This window comes from Corvus cornix, chromosome 2 (assembly GCF_000738735.6).
Source record: "Corvus cornix cornix isolate S_Up_H32 chromosome 2, ASM73873v5, whole genome shotgun sequence".
In the NCBI taxonomy this organism is placed as follows: Eukaryota; Metazoa; Chordata; class Aves; order Passeriformes; family Corvidae; genus Corvus; species Corvus cornix.
The window spans coordinates 139,780,353-139,790,029 of record NC_046333.1 but is presented as its reverse complement, the minus strand read 5'-3'; positions in this window follow the sequence as shown (position 1 = coordinate 139,790,029).

Here is a 9,677-nt window from a genome sequence, read left to right as displayed (position 1 = left end):
ATGGTCAGATACAGCAGCACCATTTGCTTCTAAGGAAGCCAAAGAGCCGTGCAGAGCTGCTGTTACTAGCAAAGCTTGGTACGAATAGGTAGGCCAGGAAGAAGAGCCAGGGGCAATTGCTGTCAGTTTTCCTTCAGGTGTTATTAATGAGAAATTAATTGGTGGCTTCAGGTACAGCACATTTTTTTTTTCACCCAGTGAAATCCCTTGAGTAGATTACATTTTAAACTCAGTACCTTGAATCCTCTTCAGGGTATGGAATAGGATTTCAGAGGCTATTGAAATAAAGTTTGCTAGTTTTAAAAATATTCTGTTTTGTAATCACTAGGGAAGAAATCAACTGATTCCAAATGGAAAATGTATACAATTTTCCATTTGGAAAGTTTTTTCAAATAATTTGGAATTATTCAGAGCATCAGAAAGACAACAAAGAGTTAAAAATCCAGAAGATTTATCCACAAGATAATGAAAACCAAAGAATATGGGCAGAAAGTAGGGCACAGTATTCCTCTCCCGATCCTGTGGACATAAAAGACTGTAGGTAGCAAAGTCTGATGGTCTCACTGCTCCCCTTTCTCAATCAAATCAGAATGACTTCTTTTGTACTACTTCTTTCCTTCTCCAGATTTGTCTAAAAGCCACACAAGGAATTTTTAATGGGAGCTTGTTGGTAACTTAGAGATCCATAGGGCTTGGAGAAGTGAAATCTTCCAAATATGGCAGAGGAGATAGGATGAGTTTGGTATCACTGTGGATGCTTTCTGAGCATTCTTATCAAACATAGCCTGACAGGTCTCATAAGCTGCAGCACACAGGGCAACAGAATTGTTATGTAGTTCTGAAACAGAGAGAAACCAAGCTCTCCTACTATACCTTTTCCCTTTTGAGTTTCTGATTAGTTTTTCTTGTAGAAAAACATGTTAAAAATATATATATTTAATTATAGATGTATTTAACCAACACTTAATATTATTGCATAGACAGATTAGATATTTTTGTGTATACAGGACACTTCCACCTCAATATTCAAGCTATGTTAAACACACAGTTTGCTTCCAGTACTTCAAAATCTGCTGACAATTGAGTGTTTAAGGTGTACCCTTGTCATTCATACAGAGGGAGTTTTGCATTAGCCATGATGTATTTAAAAATGCATAGGCGGCTCTGATTCTACTCAAGTTTGCCAGGAACTGAAGGTTTGGACATCAGAGCTTTCCTCCCTATCCACGTGGAGAGCAAATCCCATCTTCCCAATGGAAGGATCAGGCAAAAATTCCATAAGCACAATCTCACGTATACCCTGTGCAGAAATAATCCACAGAGAGGGCTGTTTGGCTCTTGCTGCATTCTTAGCTGGTCAATCACAATAGCGCCAAAGATTTCTTGCCAACTCTCAAACACTTCTCTGACACAGTTTCTTTCACATTCTTGCTCGTTTTCCTCTTATCTTCTATCTAAAAAAACCTTAAGGAAACTCAGAAGGGAAAAAAAACTTTCTGTATTTATTTAAATAACATTAACACAAGGGTGTAAAATGCCAAGTCTGGACTGCAGCTTCAACAAGGCAAAGGACTATTTAAGACAGCTGGGAAAGCCTCAGCAGTTCAATTCAGTTCCCTGCTGTCTTACAGTGTCCCTTCCAAACTGACTGTGATTCTCCCCTCATTTTCTAGATCCTCAGAAGTCCTCTGTCACAGTACCAGAGGATCATAGAGAGGTCTATAAAAAAGTGTATTTTAAACATACTTTCAGAAAGTTGTTCATTCATATTTAACTAATATTCAAAGTAGCAGCTAAATTATCCTTGACTACTTTCCATCTTGTAATCACTCCATGCTTTGCAGACTGTCTGTGAGCTTGACAGAAAAAGGCATCAGTTCAAAAGGTTTCTCCTATTGATTTGAGACTGGATTGCCTTTATTTGGTTTCCTATTACATCAGAAAGAGTCCTTTGAAATCTGTGCAAACCTGATTTACACTGGTATGACAGCTCTTGGGAGCCACTCTGATGATCAGAACCCTTCGTTCTGCCCCTTGCAAGGGCCAGTGGTCCAACCTCAGGTATTTGTCTACCTTGGCCATCCTTCTCCTCAGACTGAAAGCTCAGCTCAGGAATGGTGTTTCATGTGACTGTGGTGTGTCCACTGAGCTGCATTCCAGGGCAGTTGAGTGCTTCCATACAATGATGATGAGGATAGAAAGGGTGGGTCCCAAAGATCAGATCATCACAGTCTATAAACAATGCACACAAGGCTCTCAACGCCCCAACCCATGCATAAACTCTTGCTTCTGGAACAAATGACCCCTTCAGGGAATGATGCAGTGGAGGAGGAATATGAAGTGTGCAGGGTCTGGTCTGGCTGGGACCTGGGCTTGTAATAAAGATGCTTTTGCAACATTAATATATGCCTGTTTTCTTGCCAGCTTTGCAGAGTGCCAAAATTTGGCCCTAAACATTTAATGAAACCATTGAGATTTAGAATCAGACAAAGCAGAAAATAGGAAAGTGAGGAGGGAAGAGGAAGAGAGAAAACTGTACAAAAGGCATCTGATTAAACCAGTGATAATTACTGATATTGTTCCTCTCTGAGCCAGGATCACACTTCAAAATAAAAAGTGGAAGATAATTTTGTTAATAATTTTAATCAGCTTCCTTTTCATGAAGGATCAGAGAATACTAACAGGCAGTTTTCCAAAAGACAGATGATTTGTAACACCATCAACTCAATAACTGAAACAAGAGACTTATTCTCTCTTCCATTTGACTGAAGTAACGGGTTCCTCCATTGGATGAACAATAGAGAGAGATTGAAAAGCCTTGATTTGACCTAAATGAAATATATTCTTTCCTAGCAGATGCTTTATCATGTAGTTTATTTTTCTCTCTCCCTCCAATGAGCTTTACAACCATGTTGTCCTGTTTGTTTTCAGTCTTTGTTCCCTTTCCTTATACCAGGTTGAAGTCTGGCTGGCTTAAGCAGCTCAGGGTATTATCCAAGAGGAATTTGCTCAAGTTTCCTTGGCAACAGGAGCCACAAGAAGCTCAGTAGGGCACATTTTTGAGCAAGGCTTTTTGTTTTCCCTTTAACCATTCTTGATGTGCATCAAAGAGGGAGGAGCTGATTAGGTTCAAATTAATCAGGTAAACGGTGGTGAAAGGGAAGGGCTATTATTTGGCTCAGTTCTGAATTTGTCAAATAATGTGAAGCTGCCACTGCTGTTAGCATCCCTGCTGTTTGCCTAGCAAGTCTCAATAATCTTTATACCTAACAAGATTTGAAAAATGAGTAATTACAATAATTACATGATCTGCATGATTTGATTTAACTTTTATATAGCAACTAATGCCTCCTAGAATTGAATGCAGGCTTCGGTGGATCGATGCTGCATTTATTCCTACTGGGTCCCTCGTGGAGACCCTTAGGCGGCACTCTCCCGGCACCTACGTGTGCACACAGTCTCACCTTCACAGGTGGTCGCGAACAGCCACTCACACCCACAGTCTGTGCACGAACCGGAGACAGAGAGGCGAGAGGGGTTCTCTGCATGCAGTTCTGAGGCGTTTAATGGCAACACAGCCAAAGGGCGGCAGAGGCAAGAAAGAACAACCAAACCAAAAGCCCTCGCTGGTTTTATCCTGAAAACCCCCAAAGGCGGGCAGAGCATCCAAAACCAATAGTCTGAGGGCTAGGGGGCAGAGGCAAAGTTGAGTGACATAACAGGGGCCACTGGGAAAAGGGATAAAAGGGGGGAGAGGGCCAGTGACCAGCAGAATCTAGACAAAGGGAGAACTTTCTAGCACTGTTGTAGGGAGAGATCACTTTTAGGGTAACTTGGGGGGTGTAAAGTGGACTTAGCCCCCACAACATCCTAGTTTTAAAGGCTACATGACTTTATTAGTGGGCTTTTCTATATAATTGTTTCCTGCCACTGTTTCCTGTTACTGAGAAAAGTCATATAATGCCATTGCAGATGAACTACCAGCTTGGAGTAAACATGGTACTCTAAATCACGCATAATACAATAAATCATACTCCTGCCATTATATTAATGCTTTGCAAATCTTTGCATTTGTTTTTCTCTGGAGTTGGAGGAAACACAGTAGGAAGCAAGGTTGTGAAATCCTGAAGAATTTCATTGTTGGTAGAGCTGCTTGAGAAATTATGCTCCTCCTCTTTCAGAATAACTCAGTATGAAAGGAAACATTAATTTGTTTAAATTTTGTTTTATAAAAGTTTTCATTCAGAACCTAAATGTTCAATTTTCTCATTAAAAGTACCAAAGTGGAAAATGTTTGTTGTTTTTTTTTTCTTTCACCTTATCTTTCAATTCAAACATCTTGGAAAGAACCCCAAACAACTGAACCCCCCCTTCCCCCCCCCCCCCAAAAAAATCGCAAGGTACTAAGAACCCCAAAATAATCAACCAGTGATAGCTTCTGTTTGTTAGAAGGGTTCCCTCTCTCTCTTTCTGCCACTGCCATCCCAGTAATTTCTCTGTTTTCTGCTACTGCAAATTTTGGAAAACAATGTTTTTTTAGTTGCTGAATGCAGTTTGGAATACTAGTTGTTATTCTTCTCTTTCAGCCATATGCAAATTTGTTTTCCAGATTCCAAAAGATAGTACTTTTTGTTTGTTTGTTTTGGTGGAGGGGTTTTTGTAACTGAAAACTTCATGGAAAAAAATCCTTTTGTGTAAACTTTCCATCACTGGTGTCAGACAGAGGCAGGGGTTCTTTTGTTTGTCTTAAAAGCATGAGCAAAATTTCATCCATCTTTCTAGAGGTTCTCATGGTTTATGAGCAGAACTAAAATAAAATAATGAACCACCCCAGCTTTTCCTTTAAATTCTCATCTGAACTATTTTACTTGACACTGGGGCAAAATTTTGGCATTGCAGCCTGTGCTTTTCTATCTCGGAATGCAAGGACTGGGACAAAACACCTGTTGCTTCTTGGCTCTTCCATGAAATAGGACTGTTTTAACTCAGTTTGAATTCTTTAGCATTTGAAGAATCTTACTAATATTATTATATTATAAACCTGGGAGTGCTGGTGAATGGGTTAACTGTCTTGTGCCTTGCGGAGCGTCCCACCACTGAGTGTACTTCCCACATGCTGCTTCCTGGTGTCGTCACGCCTGCTATGGACATTGAGAGATGAGCTTCATGATTATTAGCAGAGACCGCACAATGTATTTTGTGTGTGTCTAATAATAGTAGGCAATTGCTGTTATATAATTTTTATTTTTCTAGCGATCATTTATCCAAATGCAAAGAATTGGCATATTTTGTAGTTGCTGAGACATAGCTCAATTGTAGCTCATTCAGCAGTAGAGATCACTTAGATGATGCCCAGATGCCTATTTTTATAGCAAATGTTTTTATTACATTTCAGATCCCTGTCCTAGGAGTTTTTGCTGGACTTAAAAACTGATCTGCCTCAGATCAGAGCCTGATATATCCTATTAAGGACACTCAGCTAAAAAGAATACTTCTCGCTGACACAGAGGCTTAACAGATTAATGAATTAGTCTGTAATACCTTCTCCTTCTAAGGGCTGGTTCAAGTTCTGCTGCTGTTACTTTGATTAGCACTATCTCCTCTGGTGCTGAGCCAGGCAATTCTGTATATTGACTGTGCTGGCGTTTCTTACTGCCGTGAGAGAAGCAGAGAAAGAATCCTGCCCTATGAAGTTTGCATCGATCCAAAAGTAAAATTGTAAACATAACCAAAAGAGCTGTATTCTGGAAGGAAAAATGGGGTTGTTAATGGTGTGGAACAACTGATGTTGTATCCAGCCCATCCTTCTTCCTTTAAATATATAACATTGTTAGTATAAGTTGTTGAATATGCTTTATATCAGCAATAATCCTTCAAAAGTTGGTCATTTCATGGCATTATTGATATTACAATCCACAGTGGTTTATGTTATTAACTGCCCTCTGTTTACCTCAGGTTGTTAATCAGAGAGCCAGCCATTAAGTCCTGGCAACATATGATTTCTCTAGGATTATTGCTAACATTTCTGCTGCAGTCAGGAGGGTTTTCTGGCTTACCTCAGCAATGAGGAAGTCTATAGCTGATCAAATGTGCTCTTGCATGCAACCGTCACTGCAACTGATGGGTATTAATAGGAAAGGTGAAATCTATTAAAGAAAACCTTACTTTAAACCCACTCTTCAATCAAATACTAAATATTGACACTCTCTCCCACCCTCCCCCACCCCAGAATTCTAGAATACACAGCTCTAATTATGACTGACCTTCTCAAGATTATAAATGGCAAGATGGGCAATATAATATCCCGTTCTGCCTCACTTGAATTGTCATCTTTAATTAAAGAAGTTCTATGTCCCACATGACATTTCTGAGCAAAATGCCTCTCAGAGTCTTGGGGAGGGGAGGGGAAGGAAGACTGGGACAAGTGTTTCGGCTCTCTATTTGCTGTTTTCTCCATAGTGATTTAAGTGGTCAGTGTTGCAGCATTTAGAGATTGGCCCAAGAAATTCTCTTGTGTATTAGCAGATGCTAGCCAGGGTTTGGTGAATGCTTTAAGCAGACTTCCACTAAGCAGGCAGCCTGTGCCCTGTACTGTCACTCTGAAGAACAGTCATTCTGGTCCTGAAAGCAGGATGTTACTGAGAGATTTTGTATTTAGTTGCTGGGATGTAACCTACTGTTGTCCCCATTTTGCAGATGAATTTTGGGGCATAAAAACCATAATTCAATAAAATAATTCAGAATCACGGAATCGCAGAATATGCTTAGTTAGAAGGGACCACAAGAATCATCAAGTCCAACTCCTGGCCCTGCACAGCACCATCCCCAAGAGTCACACCATGTGCCTGAGAATGTTGTCCAAACACTTCTTGAGCTCTGCCAGGCTTGGTGCTGTGACCACTTCGTTGGGAAGCTGTTCCAGTGCCCAACCACCCTCTGAGTGAGGAACCTTTTCCTAATATCCAATGTAAGCCTCCCCTGATACATCTTCAGGCGCTTGCCTCAGGTTCTGTCACCAGGCAGAGAAGAGATCAGTGTCTACCCCTCCTTTTCCCCTCATGAGGAAGTCTTTTTCCATGCCTGCAGTTCTGTTAAGTAATATATCAGGAGCCTTAAACCTAGTAGTGTTTTTTGGGAAACCCTGTCATAGTGTGTGGAGACACCTCAAATATCTTTGACATACAAAGTTTCAGGTAGAAATGCTGTAATGAGTGTGAGTGTGCTCCTGGTGATTGCTTACCTCCTGTCAGAGACTTTTTGAAGCTCACAGAAGAAATATCTCTGTATTTCAGTCCTCTGTGGAGCTTGCAGTGCTGAATATGCTCAGAACAATACTTTCTTACTCATGTTGTGTAAGACTGTGGTGGTTCCTGCTGTCACATGAATCAGTGACTGGATGAGACATCTGCAACTTCAGTTCCCTGGAGCCTGGTTGGCCTGAGGGTCCCTCCAGACACATCCCCCATTACTATATTCCCCATAGCAAGGCTGCCCTCAGTGCAGGTGAAGTAGAGTCCACCCCTCATGCTGAACATCAGCCACTATATAGGAATGCATTAGATGTGAGCATTCACTAAACAAATCATGGAGATGTAATGAACTTTCCCCAGCTGCCCACTTACCTCTGAATTCTTCTATTTCTTTACTATTAATTAAGACAGTTAAAAAAACCCAAAGCTAAAACCCCCAATTGCGTCTGCATTAGACATGGAATAATCTCTTCCATTGCAACAGTCAATCCATGTCACTAAAATTTTCTTATAGAAATTAGTCAAGTCACAATCTGAAAGAAGATGATGAAAGACAGCAGAATATGACTGGTCTCTGAAGTAAAACACTCCACTGAGAAGAATCTTGGTTTATTCCCGGAAGTGCTGCGACTGATGACAGTGTAAGGTCTTACTCTTTGCTTGCTTGGAGGAAGACTTGGCTGTATTTTAAGAGCATGAAGCTTTGGTCTAGCTTTGCTCCAGTAGAAGTCAAATCACACATTTTTGATGTGCAAGGGTGAGCAAGGGATGGGAACATCTGTCATATGAGGAGAGGCTGAAGGAGCTGAGACTGTACAGCATTGAGAAAAGAAGGCTCATGGGATCATACCAATGTGTATAAAGACCTAACAGGGAATGGAGGTAGGCTGAAGATGGAGCCAAACTCTTTTCAGTGATGCTCTGTGACAGGACAAGAGGTAATTTGGCACAGGTGAAAAAACCAAGAAACTAGTTTTAAATGAAATAAAAAGCTTTTTCTGTGTGGGTGGCTGAACAGAGGAAAAGGTTGATTGTAAAGATATTCAGAAACCATCTGGGGATTGTCCATGAGCACCTCGCTCTAGCTGACACTACTCTGAGCAGGGGTGTTAAATTAAGTGATCTCCCAAAGTACTTAACCAGACTCAAAGATTCTATAATTCTACCATCTAAAAATATGATTCTAAGATATAAATTCATATTTCCAAATATTTTACACATTTATACATTGCTATATTGCAGTAAACCACATACAGACTTTTGTTTTCCAAAAATGACTCTCAATGTTTATGTATTCATAGGTGCATTATTTACAGCTACATTTTATTTAGTTATACTTATTACATACTTTTATATAGACCTGCAATTTTTTAGAAATATCTAAATGTACAAAAACTTAACATAAAATTAACCCTAGCTAATAAAGAAGTTCCCTAAAATTTTGATATCTTTCCTTCACCAGCCCTTTAAAACCAGATTTTCAAATAAACAAAACATTATGTTCCCCTTCTAGGGAACCATTCTTTTATGCTTCACCTGCTTTTCTTCTTCATCTTCTTCTTTCTTCACTGTGACCTTCATCTCATTTCATCCAAGAGCTTTGACTGTCATAACCTGCATTTTCCTGATGCACCTTTAAGATTTCTCTTCTTGACTGGGCTACCGCATTTATGCATTTTTAGACAGTACTGAAAAATTGGGATTTTAGCAGACAATATTTAATCACAACTGGATTAGAGGAGAAAGGGAACACAGTTTTTTGCTTCCAGAACTAAATAGTGGCAGGGGACCAAATTAATGTCGTGGCACACATTTTGGGAGCGCAAAAGTGATTGCCGTCCTCTCCTCTATATGAAAACAGCAACTGCAGTGCACAGCCCATGTGGAAAAAGCCCCTATCTGTGCTTTGCCTTGTGCTGCTGCCAGTCCCAGGGGCTGTGTGGATCTCAGGGGTTTTGGCATTCCATCTTCTCTTTACCTGGGAACACATACAACTCTCTAACAGCCTGTGCAGAGTGAGAAAGATTTCATAAGGTTGGTTTTTTTCCTTGTCCTTGTTTTTTTTTTCCTTCCTTTTATAGTCAAGGGCAGTAAAACCTTGAATAAAAAAACAGCTCTGAAAGGGAGCTGTATAAGGTATTGATGATGAGGCTTTAATTTATCCATATTATTAATCTTACCTGTTTACATAGGGTTTTAGAACACAAAAAATTTTGCTTCACAGCTGGATTGGTTTCTTTCTATATTATAGCAGTAGTTCAACACCCATTTAGTACCTCAATTTTTACTCATTTGTATTTCTAGTTTCTGTGATCTAGTTTCTGTCCATCTCATTCACCTGTTGTGGAGATAGCCATATTTGTTTTCTGTCTTACCACAGTCTACTTCCCTTGTGTTGCTTAATGTAGTTCTCCATCTTGTCATCGT